General features: G+C 37.7%; 1 protein-coding gene across 4 annotated transcripts in view; it reads right to left on the bottom strand.

Moving 5' to 3' along the window:
* Positions 1–17967, bottom strand: part of ZDHHC14 (zDHHC palmitoyltransferase 14) — a 109055-nt gene that overhangs the window by 72092 nt on the left and 18996 nt on the right. The gene's annotated exons all lie outside the window — the stretch shown is intronic.

The following is a 17967-nucleotide window of genomic DNA, read 5'->3' as shown; positions in this document are numbered from 1 at the left end:
GGTGGATACAGAACAAGGACAACAGAGCTGAAATAAAGACTGCCAGATACTCAAAATGGCACTAACCACTGTGTAACACGCCCAAAATAGAAATGGGACAACCAAAGTCCCATCTCACACCACTATTCTTCCTGCATTTACTTCTCAGCTGAGGTGAACAAATGATAATTAAGTCAATGTGTAAAATCAGTTATACTCCAGTGACACACATTAACTTGGATTTCTTCACTATTAAAACTACCGAAGATACTCCTACTCTTTGTCCTATCCAGATCTACGTTCACACTGTCTAAATCCAAATCGTACCCCATTTTGCAAGGACCTACACAGTATCCCAAAACTTCATGCTGCTCAGACTTGCCAAAAATCTCTATCTCACCTAAATCATAAGCGATGCTCGCATCAGGAGAATGATTCATTAAAATTAAGACACTGTCAGGAGCTTACCTATTGGAGGAATCTAGGAGAGTGAGAAATTTCTGAAGAGCATCATCCATTATTTTTACTTACACAACCACATTTTAACTATAGCTGGTTTTGCAATTTCAATTTTCCATGCATAAGTCATCAAAACATCAGTGTGAAGTACTGAGTGTGTATCTGACAGCCTGCTTCAATGACTTTGTGTCAAATTAGTACAATTTTTAAAGCAGATTACTGATCCTAGATTACTGCTACACTAAAGAACCCTAATTTATTAAAAGGACTGTTATGAAGAAAAGTTGATTTAAATAGACACAGAAATCAGCATCACCAGAAACAGCTGTTTACATCCAATTTTATGCAGAAGAAAAAATACAGGAAGATAAAAATATTTTCTCAGATTACTAAGTGATTACATATACACAATAATATGCAAGTGATGCATATACATAATATAAAACAAGCCATTGCCTACAGAAAATTATGTATTCTGTAAAGTACCCCAAAAACTGGCAATTAAAAAGTCAGTATTTCTGACTTATAGTAAATAAAGTGAGTTAGGGAAAGGTACAAGTTGATTACACTTATTCAGATTAGCATTTTGTGATAAGAGATAAAAGTATGTTATTGGCAATTGTTTGAAAACCCGCAAAAAAACTACTATTAAATAGCAGTATTTTAGATAATGATTAAGTTGTATAAAAATAGTAAAACGTTGCCTCTAAGAAATATTCAGGGATAATGGTAAAGCTGCACGTTTACATACCTTTTGCATAACCGAAGGAACTATTCTCATCTAGGGTGGCCCACAAAGATGACCAAAGGACTGCAGAACCTGCCCTGTGGGGAAAGGCTGAAGAAGTTTGGTCTTTTCACTCTGGAGAATAAAAGGCTCAGGAGGGACCTCAGCACAGTATTCCAGTACTTAAAGGATGGCTACAAAAAGGAGAGAGGCTCTCTCTTCACAAGGAGCAAGAGGTATAAGCTGCACTGGGAGAGGTTTTATTCTGATATAAGAATTTATATATTTCTTGCTGGGAAAGCAGCTCAGCAGGCTGCAAGCAATCCAGGAGACTTGTGGACTGAGTGTGTTGAGGATAGCTTCCTGACAATTGACAAATTGACAAACCAACCAGAGGAGAAGTGTCACTGGACTCGGTGCTCATGAATACAGATCAACTCATGAAAGAGGCTGAGATTGGAGGCTGCCTGGGCTACAGCAGCCATGCCCTGGTTGAGTTCATGACCTCAAGGAACATGGGCCTGGCAAAGTTCAAAGACAGGGCCCTGAACTTCTGAAAAGTGAGCTTCCAGCTGCTTTAAGAATTAGTGGATGAGATCCCTTGGGACAGTGTCCTTACAGACAGGGGAACAGATCAGAGCTGGCAGCTCTTTAAGGACACTTTTCTTAGAGTGCAAGAGCTCTCCATCTCCAGGTGTAAGAAATCAAGCAGGGAAGGAGGAAGCCACATGGCTGAGCAAGGACCTGCTGGGCAAATTGAGGTGTGAGAAGGAAACGCGTGGACAGTGGAAGCAGGGACACATGGCCTGGAAAAGTACAGGGATACATACTGTCTGCATGTGTAGGGGTTCTCTGTCTTCACTGGCAGTGAAACTTCCCCTGTCTCTCAAGGCCCTGGAACTAGGCGATCTTTAAGGTCCCTCCCAGCCCAAACCTTTCTGTGATATTCTCTCACTGAGCATGAAATTCATCCCTAGCAGACAACCAACACACAACAAATAATGCATTTAAAGTCTTTTTTCAAGTACTGCATTTGCTTGATGCTCACTCCTAAGTGAAGAAATCTAGCTGTAAGAGCAGCCACCATTTTAAAGCAATAAGCCATTAAGTAAGCATTTCTCCTCGATATTTTATTTTGCTTCCTCAAAACCACTTCAAACTGTTATTTTTACTCCTGATATTGCTGGACACAGCTAAGAGCTTAGAAGAACACGTTACTTATAAATAACACTTTCACTCTCAACATATTACATCACACTAAAACCAAAACAATCAGAAAAGCTGACAACCACACACCAGATACAATCAGTGTACACCAAATACGGCACAACATAATACGCTAAACTAAATATCCAATCTCGAGGAACTTCTCATCTACAGAAGACTGGTCTTTTACTAAAGCTTCCAGACGTGACGGCCAAGGTTACAGAAGTTTCAGCTCCTGCCAAGCATCTTCACTGATCTCCATAATAGGCTGGATGCCTTGGCAAAATGGGGAATGAAAACACGCCTTTTGCACCAGGAATTATTCTGTTGTGCAAAGCATGAATTAAAATCACCTCTGAATTCTTCTGCAATAGTTGTATGTGTAGATCTCGACCCCAAGGAGTTCACTAAACTTCTTCATGCACTCATGGGTCTCATAGAAAACACGCTTTTCAGGATCATATATACATACACAGATTTACAGGAGTTGTACATTCTGTACAGAATTACTTATATGCATATATGCTTCTGTACATGCAAATGTACACACGTATGCATGTATATTCTCACAGCCTCAGGAAAGTTAAAAACTATTTCCATGGCAACTACATCTAACTATGGAATAAGCTGAAAGTTAATTCAAAGTTTTATGTCTGAAAACCAGTGAAGACAGATTACACCAGCATTTGCTACTCCAGAAGAACTAGAGAAACTGGAGGAAGACAAGGAATCAAAGTAGAGATTTGGCACCGGCAGTTCCATTGTCAAGCATATTTTATTTATTTATTTATTTTTTTACCAACAATATAAAGCTGACCTAACCCTCTACAAGAGGGAAGTTGACAAAAATGTACTAAAAATAATATTTGAGAAGTGGTTATCAAAAAACTTGCAGCTTCTGACCTTTATTAAGCTGTGTGTCTGAGCATCAGTGGGAGTCCTTACTGATTGATTGAGGGCTACGCATTCCTAAATTCATACTATGGTGCTACTAATAATAATCAGAAAGGACATTCTGAGTAAGAAAAATATATTTGTCCTGAGCATAGCAGAGCTGGAATTCTCTTCTCTTCCAGGCCATCTGATTGAGAATAGTCACTAGAAACATTTCTGAAACTGTTGGTTCACCAGAACTAACTATTCCAAAGTGCAATCGGTTTAAAAACCTCAAGTTTGCTGCACAATGGCATTGATACAAGTCAAAGGAAGTAAAATTGATAGCATGACCCCACAAGTACATAAGTCATATTCTTCTTTGGCTATAGAAAGTCCATTAAAAAAGTTGTATCTTAAAGTCTATCTTCAAAATAAGAAAATATAATTGGATTATTAAAAAGGTCAAATGTAAAAAAAAAATAATAAATCTGATTAGTGAACGTAAATGCCTTTTTACTTTGGAATACGAGTGATATATTCCAGAACAAATATTTTCATTTCTTTCACTATCACAGCTTTCCAAAATACCACCAGGTTGTGATTTTTGTGTGTGTGTGTGGCTAAAAATAAATGTACTGTGAATCATCAAGCCATTACACAGCACTTCCTGGGCTCTACTAATTCAGCCAAAGAATTGCCATTTTCATCCTTTCTAGAGCCACTTTCTGTAGAGTGCAGGCATTTCAAAGCATCAATTAAAGCTGCAATCTCTGTGAACTTATCCAGCATTAACATATGGCTGTAAATTTACAACTCCTGTACAAAGCAATTCTCCAGATAAGGCTTTGCTAAATTTGTGCCTATGTTTTACTACAAAGTATCCAATATCAGAAATAATGCACTGTACAGGAAGAACAAAATTGCCAGGCTGCAGTCTGTATTATGAAAACAAGGGGAAAAATGGCACAGAGCACCACATAGACGATGAAATTGGATACAGAAAAGGTTGCCAAAGCAGGCATAATATAAAACACTAATGTAATACTGTGTGTTATTAGAAACAAACAAACCCTTCACATTTTAACCCATACAGAAAGATGGAATTTTTCTTTACTGTTATCTTCATTTTCCACTTGCTTCACTGAAAGCCCTTGGGATATTTTGGTGGAATGTCCTCTTACAGGTTTTAAATTTTAAACTAAAATTTTAACTCTTAAAACCACTGCCTTTTCGTAAAGCTTTATATTTTTTGCATATACTATATAACAATTTCCAATTGTGGACAAGACAATACTTTTAAACCCTTGTTATATGCTGGTCTTCCTCCAGTGAAAACTGTAAGGAAAGACCTTAAGATGTTCCTGAATTAACTCTGCTCTCTGCCCACCTTGTTACATCAGCCGTCAATGGGGTCTTACCCAAAAAAGCTAATTAAAAAACCTGGCAGGAAGAGACCTATACAATGCTGATCTGGAACTTGTTAAGAGGATTTATTTACAGCAGTGCTGCCTATTGGAGTTAAATCCTTCCCCAAAAGATGTATATTGACCTACAAATTATGTAGCAAAGGTTCCTTTATCTTAACACTGCAGACACATTACCCTACAGACTTGTATGAAACAGCCATAAAAAAGGAAGGGGGGAAAAATATAGGCAAATTGAAAGCAGCTTCTTTTCTGTACATTAAATCCTGTATGCAGACTTCAGCTTGAAATCAGTTTGCCCCAATTATGCTGTATCTTTTCCTATACTAAAAGGCCACATATTTTGTTTTTAAAGAAAAAAAAAATAAATTATTTCTGTTACTATTATTTTAGAAATAATATTTTTATTTTTTGCTATCACCTGCATTAACACTGATCACAAAGATTAGTTCAGCTGTTGGGGGAATGAAGAAAAGACTGAAAAAAAAAAAAAACAGAACTAATATTGATTCCTCATTCTAATCTCTTTGAAAGTTGGATTTTTCAAGTGAAGTTTACAAATAAATTTATGAGTAGCTTGCATCTTGATATACTTAATCCAGGGAATACTGTTTGCCCAGAGAGGCTGTGAAGTCTCCTTCTCTGAAGATATTCAAGATCCACCTGGAAGCCATCCTGCGCAATGTGCTCTAGGTGATCCTGCTCGGCAGTGGGGTTGGACCAGATGATCTCCAGAGGTCCCTTTCAACCTCAACCATTCTGTGATTCTGTGAAAAAATCTCCGGAATCTACTCCATTTTCCTATCTTTGATCACAGAATAGTAATAGTTTAAGAGAAGAAACATGATAAAAGATAGCAGGAAAACAACTTTGACACAGACCATGTGTTCAGAAGTGAGGACAATTGGGAGCCATGAGAAAACTGAACAGAGGAAGGAAATATTTGGAGCAACAAATGCGAATTCTTTTATAACGTGTCTGCCTATTGAAAGGGAAAAATATTAATAAAAAGGCTACCGAATATCTATATTTTCTGATGTTTTAGACATGGAGAGCCTTGACAGAGAGCACAGCAGGTTACAGTAGGATGCTCTACGCGAGAGCTCCATTTTCCATCTTCCCAACTAAAAATGCTCCTGCTGGGAAAAATTTCTCACAACTTAATTAACAGCAAGTTTAATATAGAGCCTCTGAAGTACACTGGTGGTTTGCATAGAGAGTAGAATCATCAAAACAAGGAGGATATAAGCAGCAGAGGGCACGAATGCTGCTCGGCACACACAAAATACGGGTGCACTGCCGGCTGGAAGGGAGGGGATGTGACCTCACGGCTCGGCTGGGTGCAACCTCCACCGCTCAGAGCTGGCCCACCCAGCCGCAGGATGGTATCAGATGGACGACGGGTTCTTTCCTAAACATTCAAGCTACTTTCTGGATGCCGACGGAGTTATTTCTGGAATTATGAAAATTTTTACAAATCTCTTCCCATGACCTTCCTGACATTCAAACTCCGATGAATAGCTCCCACACTGGAGTGCTCATTCTGAGAAGGAAATTTCATGTTCCTTTTCCTTACTGGCAGATAAGTTATGGATTGTCCGCAGCAATGATTTACCACAATGTACAAACACAGTGGCATATCAGCCATTTGTTCTCAATTCAAAAATGCCTGGCCCTTTTTTTCTGGCATGACCCTTTTTTTTCCAACCCAACATCAGACCTTGTCAAAATAAACTCTGAAATCCTGATCTGTACCATATCTCACGAATGTCATAGGTTCTGTAGGCTATTCCTGGAGTTATACAATTGCAAATGAAAAACATTAAGTTGCAAAACCAAGCTCTCCAAAGTCAACAAATAACAAAGGCATTGCCAGAAACAACACGCAAAATGCTTGGGATCCTTAATTTGCCCTGTGTGTATACATTACAATTTAAGTTTTTAATTATACGATCACGTCCTATCTCCCCTACAAGACTGCTCCTTGATTCAGTTGAAAAATAAATAAAAACACAAACAAGAAACACCAAACAACAACAAAAATCCTCAATAATTTTACCAAGCAACTACTCAATATTTTATTTTCTTCTGACATTCAAAACGTAGCCCAAGACCTTACACACTGAGCGCTATTCAGGTATTTCTATGAAGGTGAAATCCTCAGCTTCCTGGTGTGATATTCCACAACACTCATTGTTATAGCAACTCAACATCTTGTAAAACACTGTCCTTGAAATACATCTATGAAATCTACAGAGCATTACCCCATTATTTGAGATGGGACAATTCAAGCACAAAAAAAAACAAGGCATATTTTCCAGACCAGGAAGCCTTGCGTAGTATTTTCACTATAGAAGCATAGAAAGGTTTGGGTTGGAAGGAACCTTAAAGATAAGCTAGTCCAACCCCCTATAAAAGTTGTACTTTATGCTTAGTCAGCACAAAATCACCATTAATTCAATTGCAGCTGAGACCACACAGCATGCAAATTTATGTTCCAGGTTCTTCAGCTAAACCAAAGGAAAAATGCAAGTAGTGACCACCTACAGAAATTCTGGTTTTAAGTGATTCCTCATAAGAACACTGGAGAAGGTAGGAATGAGTCCAGCTTTCAGCACTGCACTGAGCTGTACTCTGCAATTCAATTCTAAAGTCAAGTTGATGATATGGCTGGTAGTCCCAGGCTCCTCAAATACATACTTGGACAAAAAAAAAATGTAGGTCACCACACTAAAAATAAGAGGATCACATAAGAAAGGCTGAAATTTTGTAATGGGTGGGGCGGGAACCAACACACAGAAAACTAGAGTTAGTTTTGGTTTAGAGTACCAAAACCTACACCCTGAAAGCAACCTGCACCTCAATGCAACCGTATGCCAAACAGAAAAATCCTCCATATTTGATACCATATTACTACCAAGCAGGGCACATTTCAGCAACTCAAAAATGGACTGACAGGAGCACTCTCATAACAAAGCAGCGAGGCATGCCAGCCAATGCAACGCTTTTTTCAGTACACGTCCAGTGTGGGAAATGCCAAGCACCACAGTCACACACAGCTGACATGCAACAACCTAATGCAGATTAAAAAAAAACAGCAAAACAAAACAAAACTTTTGGAGAACATCATGAAAAACTTAAGCTAGAGAGGTTCTAGATGCTCTTGGGACAGCACATGTTAAAATAACAATACCATTTGAAAACTATTAACACCTGATAGCTAAGGTTTGTGTTAAGCAGTAGCAGGACCGGGTAACAGAAGCTCTGTACTGGGACTAGTTTCAAAGAGAAGGGCATTCAAGAGGAAGCTCTGAACGAATCATGTTGTTATTATTTCATAAATCTCCATAATTTTATAAAAAGCTTGTACTAGATGGAACTACAACAAATCCTTTTAACTTCAGTCAGTTTGTGACTTTTGTACTATATCTACACATCCCATGTAAATGCCAAAGGGAATAACAGAACTCCCGAGAACCAAAACACATTACATGGAATTAAAACTAAGAACATGCAGCTGTTTTTAGTCATACACATTTTTATAATAAAGACAGAGCTGTAAAAACTGTTATTAGCCCAAGAAGATCAATTTTAAATCACTGTTATAATAAAGAAATACATTTAAATCTTTTGCTTGCCTGTTTTTAAAGGAGCTCAAGTAATTATCAGAATAAAACTAGCACAAAATTAGTGTCACCTTCATCCCTTGATGTCTTTAAATGGAGGATGAACATCTTTAGCTAAGCACAAACTGCATTTTGGTCAGTTAAGTCAAAAGGCTCATTAGGACAACTGGATGAAACGAAGACGTGTAGTATGTAAAGATGGGCAGACCAGATGATTTAATATTCTCTTCTGCACATAAAACAGTATCAAGAACTGTCCCAAAGGAAACCATACAATAAACACATCATTACGATCAATTAAACCACGCTCACATTCATTAATCTAAGTGTTCCTCACTGTCCTCATTGCTCCTCTCTAGAGGTGTTATCACAAGGCAGAATAGCCAGATGAATGGCCTATATCTTCCTCCTTTATTCCTCATCTTCAATGCAATCTGCTGCATACTTGAACTTACCCCTTCTCTGTATCTTGCTTACACACACTGCTCTTTAAAAAACAAGTGTTAATGATAAGTAAGCAGTGTTTGTTTTGTTTTGTTCTTTTCATTACTTTTCCCAATTAGACTGTTTTATGTCAACAGGCAGCAGCAGCCTTACTTGTGGACATGGCACTTAGGAACATGGTTTATTGGTAGACTTGGTAGTGTTTGGCTGATGGCTGTAATTGATGATTTAGGGGTCTTTTCAAACCTGAATGATTCTGAATCTACTGCAATACACAAACCATGTCTTCTCATCAAAACAGTATCTGTCTCTCTCAGCTCCTAACGCAAAGTCAGGTTACTCTCAGAGAACAGAGCAGCACCTGTGCTGTTAGCAAGCAAAAAAACTGCATTCAAAGCTAGATAATCATTTTGAAATACATTTATTCTTCGTGGTATTCTCTGTGAAACATAATATTGTATCCATGTCTCTTGCTGAAGAATCTCAAGCGATCACACTTCTAATGCAAAGTGATCGTTAGGCCTAAAAAGTATTTAAAGTACTTGTGACCAGCTTCAGAAGGGTGTTTAAGGCATCCCTGATTCCAGCACAATGCCAGGTGTCTACATATCTCTATGGATCAGAGTCTACCTGTAGACAAAGACATAAGTTTATTTTGTCGTTCTGTAGAAATAAACAACAGTAGCATGATATAAGAGATTCTTTATTTCAAATAGAAATCTCATTAATACGTCACAAGCAGCAGCTTCAAAATCTGAAGTTACCAGAAGGACAGGGAATTATGCTAAAATAAAGGGTGTAAGATCCCTGTTCAGGCCAAGTGGATGATACACACTTGCTGAAAACAAACTTGCCAATTGCTCTGTCCTCTACAGAACTCAATACCACTAAATCCAAGCAGTGGAGAAAAAGTGATGAAAATCTATATGTCACTACTCAGGTTCATGTTAAAATTTTATTTAACTGGTAAGTTCAGAGCACTCTTGAGGTCCCCTGTTAAACCAAAAATGTGGCAGTTGGGAGATTAAATGCTTCAGTCAAACACACATCAAAGCATAAACTGCAAAGGGACGCCTGTCTCTGCACAACTCTTATAAAAAAGAAAAGAAAAAAGCAGGTAACTAAATTAAAAAAAAAAAAAAAAAAACAACAAAACAAACACCCTATGTCAGTCATCTACAGTAGTTTCTGTCTCAGGTCACCAATCCAATCTTTGCAACAGTCACAGAATTCCTTGGCTGGGAAGGATGTGCAATTACTGAGTTCTCATGCATACATTTTAGATTAATTTAGACCATATACAAAGCAACATCCAAAAGCATACATAAATTTTTCTGAGAAGGAGGCAGACTGACTATTACATGTGGCCTAAAGCTGAGATTTTAATCTGCCACCTCAAAGCATCTCAGTAATTATTTTGCTACTGAAACAAAATACATGATTTAGGGAACAAAGACACAAAGAAGAACCCCAAACCATTGTATTTAGTGGATCGTTTTCACAAGGAAAAAAAAAAAACCACACTATTGAAACCAGTATCAATCTTTCACATTATATTTCTTTGTTTATGGTGTGTGGATCTGCTACTTAGCACATATCCTCTTTCCACTCAGGCTGGCACAACAGTCATAAATGTAGGAGTATGATATTTGGGCTTTCTGTTTTTCAAAAATTCTTTTTAAAGCTTCCAGCTAATTATCTGCCTCCATTTAAAAGGAAAATCTGTAACAGCGCATTAGTTTTGCAGTAAATTTTACTTGTGTATTTTCACCTCACCTGGAAACATCTGGTACAATATGTGCATCTATACAAAATTAATTCAAAATCCTCTGGTGGCTGTTTCCACCACATAAGGAAGGCGAGGAAGAACTGAAACAAAATTAAACTATTTTCATCTCAGCTTTTCTAAGGACCATGGTGTCCATGGTCCTTTCTCTTCCAGCTTCTTTCTATAACTTCCAAAAGACCTGGACAAACCTGCCATCTGATTTTGACAATGTATAAAGGAGTGAAGGATATCTAAAAGCTTGTTTGCTCTAATCAAAAATAAAAGATAGAGAAGACAAACAAATTAGCAGTCCACCAAAACAGCAGCTGCTGCCTGGTTATCTTTTGTACAGGAGATACTGTGGGAACAAGGATACAAGGCCACTTGTGGAAGGTATCATATCTGAGGGTTCTCTAGAGGAACAAGGGCATGGCATTTTCATGGAGAGAAGGGTAAGCTGTTCTGAAAGGATTTGTAGATGATGAGGGGAAGAAAAAAAAAAAAAAAAAAAAAAAAAAAAAAAAAAAGCACCAACACTTCACTATTTCCCCCACATGAAAATCCACTTGTCCTAGAAAAATGACTCAAAATGCTCCAAGAAATGTTTTCTCTTCCAGCCAGAAACTAACTTGGGAACTGTAGCAAAGTTAAGTCCAATTTGTTGCACTACCTTCTTGACAGACTAACTGTTTCCCATAAACAAATGCTGGTTTTCAAAAATTTCTTTCCCCTACAACACAAGAGCACCGAAGGGTTAGAAATGTAACTTGTTCAAACAACACGTTTAGGTCTTTAATAGTCAATCCGAATTTTGCAATGCTGTTTTCTATAAGCATTGAGGAAAACACAGCCAAAGTCACAACTGTACTGTAATTCTCAATAATAATCACGTCTCCATCCATACACTTTAATACTAAAAAGCAGAAGATCTTATTAGAGGATTATTCATTTCTGGTTTCATTTCTGGTATCTGTATCATTCCTTTGGAAATTTCCTTGGGGGAAGCACATGCCTGGTTATGGCACTGCCATCACACTGAAAACACTGCTTTCACACTTAAGCTAAAAGGCACAAATACTAATTACAAAAGCAAGTTAGGTTTGTTGGTGCAGGTCACAGTAAAGTATTATACAATCACAGACTGTATAAAGTATTATACAATCACAGACACGTCTATGTCACTAAATGTAGACATACCTATTAGACAAAGGGTACAGACTATGAAAAAATAAAAAACAGGTCCTGGTTTGTCTACATGTTTTGTTTTAATCTCAAAAGGGAGAAAGCAGGAAATGCTGTCAATTGCTATAAAAAAATCCTTCAATCTTTAAATCTCTAGCAATATCATCAAAATACATCTATGATTTTTCTCTGGCTACTGCAAGACTTTCAAGTACTGTTTGGTTTATCCTGCCATGCCCCTTTCTTGTTAACAAAACTGAAAGAAAAACGTAACTTAGAGAATAGCTTGCTATCTGAGCAATCAACACTGCTTTCACAGAAATCCTGTTAAATTGCATCTCCAGTCAGCTGTCAATAAAAACGACAAGACACAAAATCTTATCCCAAAGTGGTATGAATATTTAAGTCTGAGTTTAAACTACATCTTACTTCCCATTTAAGTTGCACATTTACAAAAAATGAAAGGGCACCATTGCATTTCTTTTAGTATTACCACTCTAGACATGATATTTATGAAAAAGGAAACTCCCATGTAAGCAAACATCTGTTTGTATGGTGAAACGTTTCCAGTATTTGTATTAAATGAACTCTGGAAGCTATTATAATCCACGTAGACCATTCCCTAGTAAGACTTTATCTAATCTCTTCTACAAATAACTCCTTTTATATTGCTGTTAATATTCCACTTAGTGTATATATGTTACATAATTAGCATTATTCCTTCCAATAGGCCAAAGATAAAAGTTATCACCTAAGAAACAAAACTTACTAGAGTAAGTATTTATTGGAGCATATGTTTTAAGAGTAATGAAAGTCCTATTAATAGGTAATAAAAAAGTTGATTAAACATATAAAAACCTAATGTGATTCTGATTATTGTGAAACTTTGGAAATAGGATTATATATTTGGCTGTCTTTCCATGAAGTTTAATTTAAGGTAACATCTTGCACTGCAAGAAGTGAGGAACCAATTTTGTTGACAAGGCTAGATTTCTGAAATAAAAGACTGTGCCAAAGCAGGCCACTCGTCTCTTACTCTCTAGAAATGACTGACACATCCCCCAAAATAAATTGGAGTAATTTCTCCTTTGGCAGGAGTTATTCACATCTCTGCTGACTATAACAAAGCAAAGTGTTTGCTTTTTCACATAAGCAACCATCCAAGAGCAGATTTTGATAATTACAGTACTCAGAAGAACCCACGGGTCAGGACTCTTCACACTTAGGCTCTCCGAAAAGCAGTGCTGAAAAGCACCGTTTATAAAAATAAATAAATAAATAAATAAATACAACTGCTCCACAAGATTGCTTTATCCACTTCATGGTCTTGCTGTCATGTCCTTCAGTTCTGACCACACAGTACAGATTAACTGCGGACGGGACTGCTCAAGAATCCGCAACTAGAGGTCAGGTTCTGCAGATGGCAGTCAAATAAAATAGCCAAAAAATGAGTTTTCTTTCACATCCAAATGTAGACTTTATATCCATACAGCCAAACTCAAAGAAGCACTATCACCTATAAACATTTCTACAAATGTATAGCATGTCTTCTGTGAAGATATTTCCTGTACACCTTCCCATGAGTTAGCAGCAGGCATTTTACACACCCTTCTTCATCTATAGATGACTAAGTCCCAGCAGGCTTCTGGCAGGCCACCAAAAGCAAACTGCTGTGCAAATAGCAGGGCAGCTAGGGGCTACGTGAACAAAGCGCTCAAGCAGTGTGCTTCTCTCTGCCTATACGCACGACCAAACCCTCCTGCTGTTACTGCCATCACACATGAGGAAATGCAAATTGGAGAGCTGCATTTGTGGCATCCGATTTACAGTGACCATTGCTCAATGCCAACAAACCAGAAATCCGTAGGAAGTAGGTTTACTGCTCCTAGTGATCAAAGGGGAAGTGGGGAAAGGAGATAAATGGTGCTTTCTCTGAGTCATGCAACGCCTGAGTTGACGGTTGGATATCCAGAAGAAAATCTCAGAGAACGAGGCTGAGACATCAGGTTAGGTGCCAGAAGTGTCTAACCAGCCATCTGCACAGGCAGATGTATCTGAATTATTGTCACCACAAGGACAGCAGTGGGCTTTGTTATTCTGCCTTCCATGACCATTTACGTCTAGTTCTGACTGTAACATACCTTGGTTGTTCTGTCGAGGTTTTGAAGGGAATTGTTCGTGTACTGTTTATTTTTTTTTCCCCTCTGTATTTTATCTTTGGGTTATCTCATCCACAAATAAAAATTGAAAACAGCATGGATTGTGACTTCAAAAGCTGCTGACAGGACAAGGCAAACAATGCAGCTGTGAAAATTGTTCTTTTGTTTCAGTGGCCTCTTCTTGGAAGTCTTGTACAAGAGACATGCTAGAAACAGAAGAATAATTCCATGCATGCTACTTATATCCCAAATAGCTGTCATCCAAAAATGAATAAAATTAATCACGAGAAGCCAACTGGTGAGGATGTAAGACACTAGGACATGTGCAAAAGAGATTTTGGAGCTTATTTGATATGTTCCTCATTATCCGCTATAAAGGAAGACCCAGATCTATATAAACAACATCTTCGCTCAACCAGACAAGATACAAAGTATGAGACCTTTGCGCCAGGGGAGTTTTAGGTTAGATGTTAGGAAGAACTTCTTTACTGAAAGGGTTGTTAGGCATTGGAACAAGCTGCCCACGGAAGTGGTGGAGTCACCATCCCTGGAAGTCTTCAAAAGAGGTTTAGATGTAGAGCTTAGGGAAATGGTTTAGTGGGGACTGTTAGTGTTAGGTCAGAGGTTGGACTCGATGATCTTGAGGTCTCTTCCAACCTAGAAATTCTGTGATTCTGTGACCTCCTCAAAGACCAACCACAAAGTAATGATAGAATCATTTAGGTGGATCTAAGATCATCTGGTCCAACCTTTAACCTAGCACTGCCATGTCCACGATTACACCATGTCTCTAAGCACTACGAAGACCTCCAGGGATGGTGACCCAACCACTTCCCTGGGCAGCCTGCTCCATTGCTTCACAGACTTTTCAGTGAAGAAGTTTTTCCTAAAATCCATCCTAAATCTCCCCTGGTGCAACTTGAGGCCATTTCCTCTTGTCTTATCACTTAGTGCTAGGGGGAAGAGCCCAATCCCCACCTCGCTACAGCCTCCTTTAAGGTAATTGTAGAGCATAACATCTCCCCTGAGCCTCCTTTTCTCCAGGCTAAACAACCCCAGCTCCCTCAGATACAGATATTCAGAGAGGACTATATCACAAATGAATATCAGAAAGGTCTTTTACATCAAAAGAAAAATCCTTGGCAACATACAAAAAGCTGTATAATGCAAAGCCATTAAAGTTAGAAAGGATCCTTGCAGGATTTCAAAAGAAGGCAAGAACAGACAGCGTGAACTTCCTCATCAAAAGGTCCGTGCAACTGCCTTGAACATGACAGCAATTGTAAACCTAACCAACAACTTGATATTTAAATATTAGTTTATAAAAAAAAAATAACCACCACATTGTTGGTTTCATAACATTCTGTCCTAGAACAAAGGAGTTAATCTCTCTCTTTTTTTGCAAAAATCTACAATATTTGAGCAAGTATTTTGCATCTTTCAATGCGAATGAAACTGGCAAATGCTCGAGAGATGCTATACTTTCTCTTTTACAAGCATACAGCAATGACACAGACTTATTTTTTATTATTATTTTTTACTGTTTTAGAAAACACTTAATGACAATCAAAGGAGATTTGGAAACTAACTGTGCTGGTTTCCAAAATAGCCTAGAGCTACTCACCCTCCAGAATCAAACTACGTACGGTTGGTAAATCTCACACATAAAACCCAAGGGCTGTCAAACGAGGAAGATAAAATAATCACTCTGGTGACTACATTTCTGATCTAAAATAATGAAGACATAATTCTGTCACTATGAAATGACACAGACGATTTTCCAAAGAATTTTACTAAGCACATTATAAATTCCTAGAACATGGACTAGAGTTAAAATAAGGCAGTGTGAAAACACAGCTAATAGAGCAGACTTGAAGTGTACCATAATAACTGCTCTAAATCACATGCCAGTCAGATTCATTATGGTTATTTAAATATTCTATCAACAAAAAACAGAATATATAATGAAATAGGTTTTTATAAACTACTGCCTACTGGTTTATACTGGTTTAAAGGTGCTGAGAGATCAAGATATTTTTAATGTATACAGCTTTCATAGAATCATAAAGGTTGGAAAAGACACTCTAAGATCATCTGGCCAACCATCAGCTCATCTGAAGTTATATACTTCAGAATATTTCCATACAATAAATTACTACATAATTTTCTTTCAATTAAAATGAAGTATTTATGATAATATATTTAAATCCACTTCAGAGGTCTTTTTAAGTACACTTAATATCCACAAACACTTAAATTTTTTGAAATCTAAATATCCTGATAGTCAGTGGTTTTTTTTTAACTGTAAATTTGAAATACTGAATGCAAACACTTAATTACACAGGAAAAAAATGAGATCCCAAAGATGTACAGAACAAGAGATCCAGAGGTGGCTGCTTAAATGTCCAAATTAATTATTAGACTACAAAAATTATGTATAAGAATTACAGCCATACCACTCAATCCAAAAGTGTCTTCTTGCTCCCAAATTGCCCCAACAGCAATTTAAGAGGTTATTTCCCGTAAAAACCCTGACAAGTTGTCCCCAAAATACTTCAAGAGTTTAAGAGAGAAGCAAGCTCCCTTATGCTTGCCATTGTGGATCACTCTACTGTCCTCCCAGTCAATTCGGGACTGTTCTGGCTTTTAATTGCCAGTACTTTCATCGTTCATCTTCCTCTAACTCAAAGTTGCCTTATTCAATTGAGGTTTCCATTATTCGTTCTCATTCCATTGTTAACATTAGATAGGTAAGCCTGCTTAGACATGTTAAAAAAAAAAAACAAAACACAAACAAACAAAAAACTAAGTAATCGTTCATTTCAATTCATATGCTCAGTACTGTGAACAGTAATCAGAATGGATTCCATGACTACTTTATGTAGGTCAAAACAAGAATTCATGGTTTCACACTCTTCATTTTTAAACTCCCTCTCACAAGCACTACTGAAACTCGCTGGATAATACATATTTTACTTTTAAAAATCACATATTTAAAGCTCAGTGTACCACATGAGCCACATAACTGCTTTGCAAGTTTTTCAGGTTTCATGTCCCATCTTTTATTTCAGTTCAATATATTTAAGATGCCAGATCACACCATTTCTAATAAGGCGACTGTGGCAGAAGAATCCCTTTTCAGGCCATTAGGACAAGACGGAGTGGCCTCATGTTGCAATAGAAGGGAAGAGGTTCAGGTTGGAAATGAGGAGTCATTTCTTCTCAGAAAGAGCAGTCAGGCACTGGAACTGGTTGCCCAGGGAGGTGGTGAAGTCACCATCCCTGGAGATGTTCAGGGAAAGGTTGGACTTGGTGCTTAAGGACATGGTTTAGTGGGTGACATTGGTGGAAGAGGATGGTTGGACCAGCTGATTTTGGAGGTGTTTTCCAACCTTAATGATTCTATGATTTTAAAATGGCTGCAGGTAACAGCCTTTTCCCTGCTGTGTGTCAAGAAAGCTGGTAAGCAGACAGACAGCAACTCCAGGGTTCACTAGAAACTATGCCTGAGCTATCTGAGAAATCAGGTAGGCAGGAACTAAACACTACTCTGATTACTTGGTCCAATCTACCCCTAGTGGAGCATGATTTTTCCAACTAATAAAAAAATATTTAACTGGTTGATCAATATGAAAACAGAAGAGTACGTGCTTTATAATAAAGTCAGATTTTTCTATTGTATGCAGCAGGACTGGAAAACACCATCTGGTCAGTTTGGTAACCTACTAAATTTTTCATGTCATTCTCCACTAATTACCTTTCCTAAGACACCAGTGAATATTTATAGATTGATTTATTCCCACACTAATAGTTGATGACAACTCCAAACTCTAGATTTTAGGTTCATTTTATAACTATTTTATGAGTCACCAATAGTCCTCCCCCTTCCTGGAGAAGTTAACAAGTTCTTTTTAAGGTTGCCTGTGCATGGTGACGGTTACAACATATGAAGTCTGAACCCGTGAATTGACAAATTACATTCTACTCAATACAAAGTACAGATGTTTTCCTCTCCCCACCCCTAAAACCGGTGCATTATTAATAAAGTCATGAAAAGGAACAGCTTCAGCTAATATCCTTCTGATGTTTTATGGATATATTCCTGAGTAATAGCAAT

Source organism: Aythya marila (assembly GCF_965140915.1).
Source record: "Aythya marila genome assembly, chromosome: 3".
Classification (NCBI taxonomy): domain Eukaryota; kingdom Metazoa; phylum Chordata; class Aves; order Anseriformes; family Anatidae; genus Aythya; species Aythya marila.
The sequence above is the reverse complement of the archived record's forward strand: the minus strand, read 5'-3'. Positions and strand labels throughout refer to the sequence as shown.